Raw genomic sequence first — 13,484 nt, 5'->3', positions numbered from 1 at the left:
TAACCCCTCCCCTGCTGGTGACGGAACCACTCCGTCATCAGCTGCGGTCGCGCTGTGCTGATGACGGAGCGGTTCCGTCACGGCCCGCTCGGAGCGCCTGCGCGGATTCTGCGCCTGCGCTGAGCGTTCCATTGAGCGGGCGGGGCCGTGACGGAACCGCTCCGTCATAAGCACAGCGCAACCGCGGCTGGTGACGGAGCGGTTCCGTCACTAGTATGCGGCCGCCAGGCGGCCGCCCCGCCCCCTTAGCACTGCAGGGAATAGCCGCCGCAGTGAAGGGGTTAAATAGCCAACGCCGTGCTAGGCCACTTTCAATGTTTCACTTTCAGTTGTGTGTGTGTGTGATGTCGAGAAATTTGCATCTCTCCCTGGTGTGGTGAGCAGAGCAGATCGCTGAAAGAATCCGCCGAGAGGGCGAGACAAGTTGGAGAGACCCGGCTGCCCCCGATGTTTCTGATAAGCGCAAAGAGTTGTTATTTGCTCGGATATGGTTTAGATTGGGGACTTTGCAGGTGCAGCTCTCCTGTTTTTACACATGTGCCAGCCGCGGCAGACACCTGTTTTGTATTAGAGTGACATATGAACCTCCGAGTGGCAGCCAAACAACCCCAAACGCTGTAGCTCTTATGTAGCTGTTTGAGAATAAATACTGAGCTTCCCAAATTAATGTTCGCATCTCACTGTTTACCTCGCCAGCTGTATTTAAGCACGTATTCGCGTGCTATCCCATTAGGAAGCTAGCAATAAAGTTTGTTGCCTTTTAAAAGCCAACGTGCTTGTTTGGTGTGACTCACGTTTAGGAACATTGCGGTACATTAATGATCTATTGCTTCGCAGGTCATCACAGTACCTCACATCTTTTTGTAAAATGTGTCGGATCTCCCACCTTCCTCCTCTAGAATTGTTTGTTGTTTAAGTCCCCTTGTTTAATGTTTAATGAAGACTCGGTGCAGTAAGAGTCGCCCAGGCCGCGCCAAGCTCAGGATGTCCCGGCCTGTGTTGCATGGGCCCGTGCCCTCCGGAGATGAGGGATCCACGCCCTCTGAACAAGTAGGAGTAGGAACAAGCCGCCCCTCGCCTCATCAGCACCTTTCAGAACTGCCATGGCTCTTGCTATGTGTGGCACCTATCAGTTCTGAGATTTTACCCACGAGCTTAGCTTCTATGGGTACAAAAGGTGCAGTGGCAGTGGGGCCCACAGCATCCTGATTATTGTTGTGTTAAAGACTGTTGTTTTTTTTTTCCTTGGTGTGAACGGTTAAATTGGCGTGGGGTCTCACTGTGATTTCTTGTCATTTTAAGAGTGTGACCTGTTTTACTGTGGTCGGTTTCATTTCTTGGAGTTTCCTGTGATGGCTTTGTATTATGCGTTTGGTATGTCCCCGATAGCAGACATAGTACTGAGAACTGGGAGCTGATGTTCCTGTGTGTCATTTGTTTTATAGTGCCTGTGCGAGGCATGGTGTCACCACGCTGTGACCCTGCTGGTGACGGAGTGCATGTCATGCGATCTATGACAAGGTTCACCTGCTAGCAAGGATCCCTTGGCCCATGGTGCAAACAGGGAAAATGGCCCCTTTGACTGCTGTTGATGGAAGCAAAATACAGCAGTGTCATGGTTCAGTGGGCCCGGGTGCCTCTACACCTGCTGCACTAATGGTAACTGACTAAGTTTAGGACAGTCTGTTCTCATGTAAGAACAGCGCTCATGTGTCGTGTGATCTTGTATGTTTCCCCGCGCTGGTGGCATTGGGACATCGTGCTACATCCCCCTCCCCGGACCGCAGCAGACTCCGCCAGGGCGCGCCGCTCACATCCAATCCCCTTAGGCAGGGAAGCATAAAACGGCCTTCGGCCTGTGCTCCTTGTGAGGGTGGAGCTCCCTCACAAGGAGCAGCAGATACTGTGAGCGGGGCGTGGAGTAAGCAGTGGACCCAAGACGCTGCAGCAAAGGGGGGGCACCCTAGGGGAAAACGGATGTGTTTCTGGGTACTCACCTGAGCCACTAAAGTTGCTTCGCAGCAGGGGGACTGGATGGCAGTTGCCTCAATGCAAACATTGAAGATGTCCCCCTCCCCCGTCAGGTACTAACAGCCAGACATTATCGGGGTACAGTTTCTCATGCCACTGCACCCGCCCCACTATCCAACGCCATACCCCAGATTGCAGGCAGAATCCGTAAACAGATACCCTAGGACAGGGCGAACTGCCATTGCAACAATATAATCTACATACCAAGACACATGTTTTTAAAGTGCTCTTTCCTCTCAATCTGACACTTGGACCTATTTGGAACTCATTTTACCAGCAGGTAAAAGGTTGAGTTGACCGCCTGGAACTTGTAAATGTGCCCATGTTACACAGGTCCCTGTATAGAATGCATCAGGTATAGGAGAAACGCCACCCAAAAGGAACAAGGAAGGGGCCTTAAATTAAATGCATCCAAGTGACAATACAGGGTCTGTCCGCCAAGTAAAGGAGCCATCATAAGATGGTATGCCCGGTCATGCTGTCCTCTGAAGAACGGCCAGTACATCAGCATGAGCAGCACGTGCACATGCACGGGTTACCTGGGCACCAGCTCTATGTATCTCCAGGTCTGAGATGCATTGTATGCAAGCTAGCGTGGGTACTCGGTTACAGGTACCATCCTACTTTCACAGTCATCAGGGTTTTGAGAAACCCCGACTTGGGAAGCAGATGTAGGAACTCCTGCAATTGTTAATAAAATCCATTCTCAATCTGCAAAATCATTTCCCTGATATTTGAGAATAGAGAGTGACATTTTTAGTTCAGCAAGTTAAACGCCTGCCCTATGTAAATTTAAATGTAAATGTAGTTGAGTTTATATAGCGCACAGCTACCCGCAGTGGGTTTCCCGGCGCTTGCTTAGGGAACCCTTCCTGGTATTCCCCTGTGAGATAGCAGGGTATCCACAAGGTGAAAGTCAGGCATCCCGCCGCGAGGGGCCGTTGTGGAGATTAAGCAAGCTATTGCCCAGAGTGTGAACCCGTGAGTCGAGGAGGCACCAGGGCGAGAATTATCGAGTCCGTGGAATTTTTAGCCCAAGACCCCGCCGAGGCGGGGAATTGAACCCTGGTCCAGATCCGATCTCAGCTTCCGGGTCTGCTGCCTCTAACCCCTGAGCCACACTTCTCCACAGATGGATCTTATTGCATATCCTCCATGTTCAACTCTATACAGGGCTGATTCGGCCATCTTTTCAAAGTCGAAAAAGGGGTCCCGACATGTTCGCTAATATTAGCGCTGTCTATGTACATGCTATAAAGGTGCAATTAATACAACAAGCATTTACAATGCAATAGGTCTCGCAGTTACACGAGTTTAAGCTATTGGCATTGTAAATGACAATGTGTTTTATTTATGTTTCAAAAACCAAAACATGAATAAAAGTCATTGTCATTTACACTGCTTCCTTGGTGGGGGAGGGTCAGTGTGTCCTATAAAGGGATGCTCCCCGTGTCTGACCTCTAAGACCAACACCAGTTAAGTGCTGATCACTCAACAGAACTGCACATCCTGAATGAAAATTGTCTATTTAGAAGGGCGGACGTGTGCTGGACAGCGCAATTTCCTCTCAAACCCCTTTAGTGTTTTTGGTGTGCAGAGTGTGCCGCAGGGTGTGCAAGGAGTTGTTGAGGTATGATGGTGTACAGAGTGTGCCGCAGGGAGTTGTTGAGGTATGATGGTGTACAGAGTGTGCAGGGAATTGTTCAGGAATTATAGAGTGAAGAATGTGCCACAGGGTGTGCACAGAGTTGCTGAGGTTTGATGGTGTGCAGAGAGCGCTGCAGACCGTGCAGGGAGTTGCTGAGGTATGATGGTGTGCATAATGTGCCGCAGGAAGTAAAGGAAGTTTCTGAGTTATGATGGTGGTGTGCAGAATGTGCCTGAGGGTGTACACAGAGTTGCTGAAGTATGATGGTGTGCAGTGTGCTGCAGAGTGTGCAGGGAGTTGGTGAGGCATGGTGGTGTACAGAATGTGCAGCAGGGAGTTGCTGAGGAATGATGGAGTACAGAACGTGCCTAACGGTATGAAGGGAGTTGCTGAGGTATTATGGAGTGGGCAATATGCCGTAGCTGGTGCAGGGAGTTGGTGAGGTCTGATGATGTATAAAAAGGGACTCAGCATGTGCACCGAGTCTTAGGCGCTGGAAGTAGGGGTTCTGGGGGTACTGCAGCACCCTCTTATAGCCATGCTGGTGTTCAGAAGATGAATGAGTAAGAAAGATACCTTGAGCTTATGTATTAATCAGGTAATATATATACTGTGCTTCAAAGACCAAGGAACAATAATGTCAGGCTATGGCTTCTTGCACAAGGCTGTTTATTATTTTAACATAGAGATTGGCGTTTGCTTTCTCTAACTGCAAAGCGAGGTAATTTTGTAAAGTAAACTATGTGGCAATCTTGCAGGGATACAGTAGAAGTCGTTTTTTTCTAGCATTTAATAACATTTAAATTCCTTTAACTGAACTACACAAACCTTTCAGACTACATCAGCAGTTCGGAAAACACAAATGAAGCACTATTTACTGTAAACGTGTTAACGCCTGTTTCCCTAATCGGAAGACAAACCTGGGCGCTTGTATCCAGTCCACGAACTAATTACGTGCACTGCCACAACGTCCTTGATGACCAAACTGTTGATGTAATACCACCCGTGAATAATCGAAGAGTCATTTTGATTGTAAAGAAGTGCCTATTGTATTGTTGAATTTACAAATACCAATAAACAGATTTACCAAAAAAAAAAATGAAGCACTATTTACTGTCATTTGGAAGTGTGATTGAAACAAAGTTTCAATCGGATGAAAATAAACCAAGAAATACTTATTTCCTGAAACCAAATGAAAATAAACCAAGAAATACTTATTTCCTGAAACCAAATTTGCACACATCGTTTTGTGCTTTTTAACAGTAAAAAACTGTCTGACCAAATATAGTGGCCATTACAACTGAAAAAGTACGGTCTGTAAATGATACTGCACTGCTATGCTATAGTAATATATTTGCAACAGTGTAATCCAAAAAGCACCAGCAGCTATACACTACACCCTTTTCTTTTTAACAGAGTTTTATATAGCGCAAACTTGAACCGAAGTTATCTGGTATCAGGGCGCTTTACATGAGCAACAGCTGCGTTACATAAGGACGCATTCATTTTTGTTAGGCACAGGAGATTAAGTGATTTGCCCAGAATCTCAGGATGTTGCGCGTCCTTGCTGAGGCTCGAACCCGGTTTCCAAGATTTGAGGTCGAGCGCCCTAGCCGTTAGGCCAACTCCTCAACTATGCACCACTGTCCTGCTGGATACATTTGCCACATTCGGTCTTTGTGTGACGCTTGGAATTTTGTTAATCCCTAGGACTGCCGTGCATAACCTTGACCTCAGTACCTTCCACACTCCCCTGAATGCGCATCCAGCTCCACTGTCCGTGTTGCTGGGTGTGTGCAGAGTTCTGCCGAGGGTCTGCAGAGTGAGGCAGAAGTTGTGCAGCGTCTTGGACGGTGTGTAGACTGTCTGAAACTTACACATTTTGGCTACGGTGGCAGAGTGTTGCTAACGGGGTCCGGAATGAGGCTGTGGGTATTTGGGGTGATTAAAGGTGTGCTTATAACACCTTTCACCACTTTCACCATTAATACTTGCTTCTGTTTTAAGTAGCGCTATCAAAAATAAATGGGCTGGTGCCAGCTGCCTTCTGGCCAGGGGCTGCTCCTCCGCTAATGCGAAGGTGCACTACCTCACTGCCTTTTAGCACTACAAAAGAGTACAAATAAAATGATAATAATGCAAGGTTATTATCATTTTATTTTTCCTAGTCAGGCAGTTTTGAGGGGTGGGGCTGGGCAGTGCAGTGCAGAAGGGAGGAGTGGTGGCACTCTCTAAGTGCTCATGACTGTTTGACCGGCCATCTTGGGCCGGCCAAACAGTCATGTGCACTTTGCAAGTTCTCCACCCAGGCTGTAATACAGGCTCACATTCCCCGTCTGAGCGACAACCACAGCACTTAGACCAATCACAGTATTGCATTGCAGCATTGTGATAGGCTTAGGAGAGCCTGGGTGTTTCCTGCTTGCACAGAAGCCAGAAAGAAGATGGAGGAGAGGTAGCGGCAGGCGGGCGGCTGGCCTGCAGGTAAGGGATTTTTGTTTTTTAAACCCCCGGCTACCCCCATTCCCCTCTACCCGCCTCACTACTGCTTCCCGGGAGCAGCCGCCACTGCTTCGGACTAGAGCCCCACTACTGGCTGATAATAGGTTTAGAGCACAGCTGAGGGTGTGAATAGAGCATGGCTTAGGATATTCTCAAAGCAAGCCTGGGAGGGTGCTCAAAGCCTGGCTGAGTGGCTTTCAGAGCATGGCCTGGGATGTGCATGAGCCAATGGAAAAAAACTTCAGCAACAAATCAGAAAACTGTAAGAGTTGAACTCTTGATCTTCATCGTAAGGTGCATAAAGAGAGGAACTGACATCATCTCGAAGGGGTGGTACCTATAGGCAGGCCAAAGGAAGAACATCCGGAGGTAGACGGTGTCAAGACAGAGGCAAATGGCCAGCAAGTGGAAGATTCTCAGAAAAGTTTTCCAAATCCAGAGTAGTGCCTAGGGAAGTGCATATAGTGAAAAATCTGTGGTTAGAAGAATCCGTCAGAAAATAGATTTTGGGGTGGAGACTTGGAGGAAGAAACTCCAGCATGGGTCCAGATAGAGCAGGCTCTTATTTTACAGACAGTTAAATCACTAAGGTTAGATGTGAGAAAAGTGGACCAACTAATAAATGAACTTTCCCTAGCATCTGGAGTTGTCACATACTAAGGGTTAATAATACTGAAAGCAATGAATTCAGGTTGTGATTGTGCATTTGGGTCAGTCAACTATACTAAGCAAATGGCAGTCTGATTTGTTTTGGGGAAAAGATAAAGTTTAATTTCCCTACCACAGAGTTCTGTAATTCAGTACATCTGATTACAGCTTCTTTTCTGTGTTATCTGTGCATTAAATAGGTTTTGGGCCACCCTTATGGGTTCTCGTACACAGTACTGTTATGTTAATGTGGATATAAGAATGTTGTGAGCAGTACTTAATTTGTGCTAGTGGTCGCTGGAGCCCAGACCTGCAACTATTTTGAGTACCGACATTTAGTTGGGATTCACCTGCATAGTCACACTAATAAAGTCCTACAGATCACCCCAAGTTGCTGTGCTCAGTCTGCTGCTATGGTTAGGCTTTCCCATTTTCAGTGCTTTTAAAAACTCTATAGTTATACACTGTCTGAACGGCAGTATTCCGGACCAGGTTACAGTCCAACCAATTTTAAAAAAGCATTGCCATAGCCAATAGGTCTCGCCTTTGGGACCTTATAACTGCCATGAACACCAAGAAACTAGGCAGCTCCACATCGGACATTTCACCTCAAGATATACTGAGCTACCTAGTTTGTAAGTGACCCAACTGGTGCTCAGAGACTAGCTCTGCGGATATATACAACACTCTACAGACCACAGTAACGGATTAACCAAGACCATGCACTTGCATTTATCAGCTGCACAAGTGTGAACCCGACCACTAAGCACAATCATTTAACAGCCCCACACTGCTTTTGGAATTCCTGTTGCCAACTAGACATCTGTACTTGTACTACTTAGGAAATAGTCTTAGTGGAGGTAAGATTTCTTGAACATTTACAACTTACCTCACTCTGAGCCAGAGTCGATGCGAATGGGTCCCAGACATACCTGGCCTTGCACAAGACATTCAGATGGGTTACTTCAAGGACGAACACTGACGAAGCTCAGAGGTGGCCAGACAAAGTGCCTTCCCCTCTGAGAAAGCACCGCAGGTTGTGGTTTTGGCAGCTCGGCTACGAGTCGAGACAACACCTGCAAACCATACTGACTGGGAATGCCAAGGCTAGCATCCGGCAGCCTCAATTTGTGTATGGTGGGGAGGAGGGGTGCGAACGCGATGTGGAGCAAGCAGATCTGCAGCAGTTTAAGCAGCAAATGGATGCACTAATCCACCATCAATGGGCGAGAAGGATTCTTAGCCAGGTGCAAAAACACATGCCACCAAAAAACCTGATGCAGAGGCTGGAGCATTTCACAGAGGACCGTGCCACCACAATGCCAGCTTACATTAATATACAGGGCACCAACTGGTACTAAACAAAACGCAAGAACCTGGGAATTAGCTTTACAGGAAAAAACACAATCGGCTCGAACTAACTGTGGAAATGCACTGGAAGAGCAGTGCGGGTTAGAACCAAAATAGAAGCATTGTGATGTGAGACTTTCAGTGAGGGAATAGTATGGATGAAGGTGCACTGGTAAAACAGAGGGGAGAGAATTCCCAGAGCTAGAAGAACTGCACAGTGGTATCCAGGAAATCATTATGCCAACATGGAGTGACCCAACATGCAGTTTAAAGGTCTGGGAGCGAGGCTAAGGCGCAGCCGAGGTTAAGGAGTGCTTGATGCTCCGGTCAATACACAAGAACAAATTAACTGCCAGTGCTCTTATGAGCGCAGCTCACTCGTCAGCATGCCATTAACACTGCGTCTATGCAGCCAAGGCTTGCCCTCCGCAGAGTAACAGAAATGAGAGCAGGTTAAGGTGGCGCAGCTTGAAAGTACCCATTAGGCAAAGTAGGCGTCTCGTGGCAAAATTAGACAGGCTGGGGAGCAGTCAGAAACGTGTACCAGCATAGCCACTAATGGCAGGACGCAAACTGCCAAGAAAACACAGTAACAAGAGTGAATTAACCCTAGCTAGGAAAGTGTCACGAGACGCAGCGCCCGCGACAGTACGCCTACAACCAGCAGGCACCCAGAACTAATCTTCAACATACACAAGATCATTCTGGTGTGGGCCATCTATGTATACAGTTCGCTACAAATCATGCACCGGGCAAGGCACCAGCGAGACCTCCAAATTCGTACCCTTACACCATGCATTGTGGTTGTTTACTCTGCCAGGAAGGATATAGACCCACACTACCAGCAATAAATAAGGTAATAAAAAAGAGCCAGCGCGAGCGTCATCTGTTTCCAATTCATTGGGAACAGATGGCGCTAATGCTCTCTCTTGCAAGCCATAAGCCGTGGGCGATACAAAGATGGGACATGCACTCGCCTTTGCCCAATTGCGTGCTGTCTTTCTAAGAAAGACGTACGCAAAGGCCAATAGCTTGTGAGCTAAAAAAAAAAACACGCACGAGCGTGTGGTCCGAGTTGGAAGTCCTTACTAGAAGCCTCGCAGAGCAGCACATGCACGCTGGTTCAGGTGAGACCTAAAAAACACTCACAGATGTGAGTTACACACTCTAAAAACAAATCTTGTGCTGGTAAATAACAGGCTGAAGGAGCAAATGATACATGCATAGCTGCAACAAAATGGTTTACTAGTGGTTACTTTTTGAGTAGAAAGTCCAAGGACCATCCCTTGTAGTTGCAGTGCACTCACAGTACTGCCAATAAATAAATCAATCACCATTTGTTGAGCGCGGGACTGTCTCCTCTGGGGATATTTGAGCCCTGGGGTGCGAAGTCTCTGTCGAAAAGCTAGGTCGTGAAGAAATGGCAGGAAGAGACTAGCATACAAAGGCAAAACTGATGGCAGAAAAACGAACGGGGAGAAAAGGCAAAACAGAGGGCAGAAAAACAAACAGAAAAGGCAAAACAGAGCAGAATAGGGCAAAATAGAGGACAGAAAAACTAGCACAAAAGGCCAAATAGAGGTCGGAAATACTAGCAAAAAAAGGCAAAACAGACAGCCGAAAAGGTAAATACAGAGAGCAGAAACGGCAAAACAAAGGACAGAAAAACGAGCAAAAAAGGCAAATCCGAGCAAAAAAGGCAAATCCGAGCAAAAAAGGCAAATCCGAGCAAAAAAGGCAAATCCGAGCAAAAAAGGCATATCCGAGCAAAAAAGGCAAAACAGAGGGCAAAAAAATTAGCAGAAAGGCAAAACAGAGCAAAAAATGAGCAGAGGGGCACAAACAAAAAACAGCAGGTAGACAGGCTAAAGAGGGTAGAGGACTGCGGGCAAACTGGGCAAGAGGGCTGTCGCCAGGGAGGTGGCACAAGGACATGGTAACGGGTCATCTGGTGGCATGGAGATTAGTTAGGGCATTTTTGGCATTTGTGGTAGATTTTAAGGCAAACACGACTTTTCTTAGTTTAAAAAAGTGTTGCACGTTGGCATGGACAGCAAGGTGTCCCAAGCGTTGCACCTGTTGAGGGAGGCTGGTCACCTCGACCTCGTGGTAGCTGGCATGGAGGATCAGGCAGGCAAGGCTCACTCAGCTCAAAGGGTGTCCAAGCACCAGGCTGCCTCTGTATGGGCTTTCTCGCTGCCCACAAGGTGAGGAGAGTGGCAGGTGAGAAAGCTCAGGTGAGTGAAGGGACGCTCAAAACCATACAGAGGTGTAGGAGGGAGGGGCAGGCCATGAGAGCATGAGCAGATGCGGCCGGGAGACCTCGAGCACTGATATGGACAGCATGGAAGCTGGGGAAGTGCGAGCAAAGCTAGTGAGCACTGGGAGAAGCGGGGAAGGTGGGAAGAGGGGCCTAGAAAGATTGTTGTGACTGCAGTCACAGAGGGCATAAATGTGTCAAAAGGAGCAACTCGTCTGCGTGTTCAGTGCGTGTACGGCACTGTGGGGGAAGCAAGCGGTAATACGTGCGCCCATTTTGAACCCCTCCCACGCCGCTAAGGAGTCAAGCGCACATCAAGGGAGTGGAGGGAGGATCAGACATGGCAGCATGCCCCTCGGTACTGGGACATGGTGAGAATGGTGTACTGGTGGTTGAGATTGAAAATGGCAAGGCCCAGGAGGGCTGGTTTGAGAAAGGGTTGGGCTGGCGTAGTCGCAGGAATATTTGATGAAGGGGCACAGCTGGTTAGACAGGGTCCAGCAGCGCCTTCTCAGGCAGTGGGCGACAGAGGGGCCTTGGAAGGACTGGTGGTCCGAGGAGGCTTGCAAAGCCCGCACACCTTATCCAGGGACAGATGTGTGGGGCACTGAGCAACCAATGGGTCAGGGTGGGGGGCCTGCAGAGGCCCAGGGACCAGTGTCAGATTTGGCGGCTGTGCTCTTAGAATGAAGCAACAAAGAAGACGGGTGGGTGCGGGGAGAGCGGGAAACAGGAATCAGGAAGCTTTGCTAAGCCCCAAATGAAGTGGGTTATGGGCAAGGGGAAGGAGAGTTGAGGGGCGGGCAAGGGGGAGGAGAGTTGAGGGGCGGGCAAGGGGGAGGAGAGTTGAGGAGCAGGCATTAGAAGCAGATGTCTAAGAGAGAGAGCAGCAGGTGGTTCACAAGGGGGAGCGAACAGAGAAGTGCAGGCAAAGAGCAGGGCATATGGTTGTGGGTCCCAGATGTAGATTCACATAGGGCTACTAGGGCACAGTGCACCATTATACAATTCCGGTCTTCTTCGTTACAGGTAGAAAGGAGCAGTATGTTGGCAGACTCGGGAGAGTCCGGTGTGACTCGTACGTCCTGAGGGGAAGTGATGGCTGGACCTGGCGCAGTCCGCTGGAAGACGTCATGGGACTAGGCAGCAACCAGCAGAAGAAGGTCCAGCGAAGCCTCATCAGCATCACTGGCAGGAATGTTCAGGGCAGCCTCAGCAGTCAACGGATCGGACAAGTGGCATCACCGGAGCGATATGAAGGGGTTGTCACGGCCCGCTTGGACATTGACCATTAGGCCACTACGCAGAGGAAGGCAGAGGTAACACAGCGAAGGGTAGCCGCTGGCCCTAATTAGGCAAAGGTAGAGGAAACTGCGAGAGATGATCAGTTGGACTATGATGATGATAGCCTGGAGGCAGGCAAGGTGCCGGTCTAGGAGGTGGAGGAGCTGTGGTGGAATAAAGGTGCAAAAGGGGTGGGGGGCATGTTAATGTCTCTATCTCTGATGTGTTACAGACAGCAGGTGATTTGCAACAGGGCGTGATGGCGAAGAAATTGAGCTAACTGGCGAGGCAGCAAGCTTCAGAACAGGCACCAACCAGGACACCAGGTAAGAGCCACGGGGAAGTGGGCTTTGGTCCCATGATGATATCCATGGGTGTGGATGTGTTGAGGTCGAGGGTGGTGAGGGTGCACAGCTGAGGAAAGGCAGATATTTCACAGACATAGGAGTTGCTGCAGAGGAAGGGAAAAGGGAACGCAAGGAGGCACAGGGTAAGACCAAGGATGTAAGTGCAGACACTGGAAAAAGAGATGAGTGAACAATACAGGGACAAAAATTGGAGGTAATGAGGAGAAAGCAGATATGCCGGAGAAAAAAGAATTAAAAATTTAAAACTTGCCTTTCATTAGAATGGCAAATCCATTGGGGCGCACTTGATACTGGCCACAAAGGAGGGGTCCAAAGTGGAAGAGTATAATCTATTGGTTGCCCCTTACCATAGAGAATTGGACCGCAGCATTTTTCATATACTCCAGTGTATTGCAAGAATTTTCCAGAGGATTGGCAAATTTAATAGTGTCACCAAATGGGGTCCTGCCTATGAAAGAGAAAGGACTATTTCGGCTGATACAGCATTTGTCTTAGCCAGAAGGGGGGCAGTCGGTAAAAAACTTCATCTCATTGCCATCTGTGTCGTTCTTGTTGGTGGATGTGGCGATGTCCAGGGTAGAGAGAGTAGGCAGTGGGGCAGAAATGGCAAAGTGCAATGTTAAGTCTGCCTTCCAGCTGCTACTGGTTTACGCGGAAGACTTTCAACTTCTAGGAATGCAACTTAAAGTGGGCAGTGCTGCGTTGACAAGGCTTTGCCGAAGGGATGTTCCATATCATGTGCAGTATTTGAATTTTTCAGTTCTTTCCTTCAGTGGCTTTGTCCTTGACACATGGAACATGGGTTATTGACACACTGCTTGGGCAAATTTTTCTTTGTAAGTCAACTCAGCTCGGAGAGCTGCCAGCAACTGCTGCTAAGTTTTCAAGAGATCAAGGTTGACTCAGGAGTCCTTTTGGTACCAGAAAAGACGGTGGGTCTCAGTAGGGTGTTATTGTTTCTGAGAATTGAGATTGACTAGCAGGGGATGCAAGTGCAATTGCTGCACAACAATAAAAGAAAATGCAGGGCCTGTTGCATAACATGTTGGGGAAGGAGAAAGTGAGGGTGAATGAGGCGTAGGTGTAACTGGGGCATCTGTACATTATGTGCAGAGTAGAACAAGCAGGAAGGACTTTTAGCAGAAGGTTTTGCCTGGATATGTCGGGTTTGTTGTTGCCACATCATCATTTTCACTTGTCGGCGGGGTTTAAGAAAGATCTCCCCATGTGAGGTTTCTTTTTAATTTTTTCAATGGTATTCTACTGTGCAGCCCAGTAGACATTGAGGGGGATGTACAGATATGTTGGGATGCAACAGGGGGCATGGGTTTTGGCCTGTATTGGAAAGTGCGGAGGTGCGCAGAAGAGTGGCTGGCAGACTGGAAGTTAGCGG

General features: G+C 48.4%; 1 protein-coding gene and 1 pseudogene across 5 annotated transcripts in view; one reads left to right on the top strand and one right to left on the bottom strand.

The window, feature by feature from the left end:
* The window catches only part of ATP11C (ATPase phospholipid transporting 11C (ATP11C blood group)), a 905,856-nt gene that overhangs the window by 599,425 nt on the left and 292,947 nt on the right, over positions 1 to 13,484 (bottom strand). The gene's annotated exons all lie outside the window — the stretch shown is intronic.
* Positions 11,310 to 12,992, top strand: LOC144826861 (uncharacterized; annotated as a pseudogene).

This window comes from Lissotriton helveticus, chromosome 4_1 (genome assembly GCF_964261635.1).
Source record: "Lissotriton helveticus chromosome 4_1, aLisHel1.1, whole genome shotgun sequence".
NCBI classification, from domain to species: domain Eukaryota; kingdom Metazoa; phylum Chordata; class Amphibia; order Caudata; family Salamandridae; genus Lissotriton; species Lissotriton helveticus.
This window is presented reverse-complemented; position numbering and strand designations above follow the sequence as displayed.